Here is a 2,280-nt window from a genome sequence, read left to right on the forward strand (position 1 = left end):
TCAGCAAAGGATGAAGAAAGCCTTTTATAAGAAGGTCAAGCCTCGTGTGTTCCTAGAAGGTGACCTTGTGCTCAAGAAAGTCTTGTCTTCCACGCCCGATTCCAGGGGCAAGTGGACTCCAAATTATGAAAGTTCATATGTTGTTAAGAGAGCCTTTTCCGGCGGTGCTTTGATACTTATAACTATGGATGGGGAGGATTTCACTCGTCCTGTGAATTCAGATGCAGTCAAGAAATACTTCGCCTAAAATAAAAACAAAATAGCTCGCTAAGTTGAAAACCCGAAAGGGCGGCTTAGGCAGAAATGAGCGTCTCGGTGGATTGAAACCCGAAAGGGCGGTCCAGGCAAAAGTTAGAGACATGAAAAAATGAATATATATATATATATATATATATATATATATATATATATATATACCGCTAGATTGAGTAACTCACCTTGGGGCAATCTAGGCAAAAATTAGGGATTTGGCAAGTAACTGCATCCTGACAAGACTTTGTTCTACAAACCATCTTTTGTTAAAGAATTTCGCTCAGTCATCGTCAACTGAAGCTTCAAATACATCAGATTTAGAGTTGGTGGAGAAATTGTCATTATGTTCAATGTAGCCCTTTTCCAATATATATCACCAATTTCAAATTTGTAAAGAGCCATGGTTCTAATTTAATCGCCTTTTGATTTTACTTGCCATGTATTACTTTATTTAATTCCTTGTCATGCTTTACTTTATTCAATTTACTTGATATGCTTTACTTTGTTTAATTTCCTGCCATTGCCTTTACTTTATTTAATTTCCTGCCATTGTCTTTACTTTATTTAATTTTCTCGCTATTATCTTTATTGCTCGTTTTAATTGTTTTACACGCTTTACTTGTTTTTTATGCCTTACATTCTAAACTTCTTCTCAACATGTTTAACATTGTTGTATTGGTTTGTACTACCATGTCTGGCTAAATCTTTCAAAGGTTAGAATGTAAGGATCGCGGTTAAAGAGATGTTTCACATATTTCATCTGTAGAAATGCTTTAGGGGATGTTTTGATTTTTAATTTGAGTTTTCCGAAGCAAACTTGGTTAGTTTTAACTACTTAAGGAGTGCGAAAGCACCCTGGCTTAGTTAACTAGGAATTTTTATCACTTTAAGAAAAAAACGATTTTTGAAACTATTTTCGGACGCGTTGATAGATTTAAAATCAGGAAACTCCTTGGGTAAACTTTCCGAATCAAAATCACTTTTCAACTAAGCTTACGAGTCTTATTTCTTAAAAATAGGTTTACTACTTTAGCGTTCTGCGCACCTTTTATAAGTGACAATAAAAGGCCTTAATTTAAGGGTAAACTCGGTTCTGAATACGCGAAAGCGACAGTTCCTGTTAAATGGATTCTTTTTAAGAGTAGAAAATATTGCCCCATAAGTAGTTCTATTTAGACAATCGAAGCATCGTTTAACTGAAGTGAAATACATTCAAGCTTATCTTTATCTGCACTGTATTTATCATTTTCTTTATTTACTGTTATTTTGTGACATCAATATCTCATTTGTACCGCCTTAGATAAACATCGTAACAATAGTAATCGATAGATTGACAATTTGGTCTATGTGGGATCGATATTCTTTTATATTACTCTGACGCGATTCGTGCATTTGCGAACACAACGATCAGGAGCCCACCAAGAAGGCCATAAGATGAAGTGGTTGCTGTTTCGACAAGGGGTTTATTGGCCCAGTATGTCAAAAGATTGCATCGAGTTTGCAAAGGGATGCCAAGAATTCCAAAGAAACACAGGTATTCAACATATGTCGGCAAGTGAGTTGCATGCGATCATCAAACCATGGCCCTTTAGGGGGTGGGCATTAGACGTAATTGGAGAAATTCGACCAGCCTCGTTGAAGCAACAAAAGTTTATCCTATTAGGGATAGATTACTTCACCAAGTGGATTGAAGATGTCCCGCTGGTGAAGGTGGATCAAGATGAGGTGATTGAATTAATCCAAAAACATATTGTATATAGGTTTGGCATCCCATAGACCATTACCACGGATCAAGGGTCAATGTTTGTGGGATAAAAGAGGCAAGAGTTCGCTGGCGAGACAGGCTTTAGGTTGGTTACCTCTACACCTTACTATGCACAAGCAAATGGCCAAGTAGAAGCGGCCAACAAAGTGATAATAAGTTTGATTAGGAAACATGTTTCTGAAAAACCAAAGAACTGGCAAAAGACTTTAAACCAAATCCTATGGGCCTATCGAACGTCCCCAAAAGAGGCGACAAATTCGACG

The sequence above is a fragment of the Lathyrus oleraceus genome, chromosome 3 (assembly GCF_024323335.1).
Source record: "Lathyrus oleraceus cultivar Zhongwan6 chromosome 3, CAAS_Psat_ZW6_1.0, whole genome shotgun sequence".
Lineage (NCBI taxonomy): Eukaryota > Viridiplantae > Streptophyta > Magnoliopsida > Fabales > Fabaceae > Lathyrus > Lathyrus oleraceus.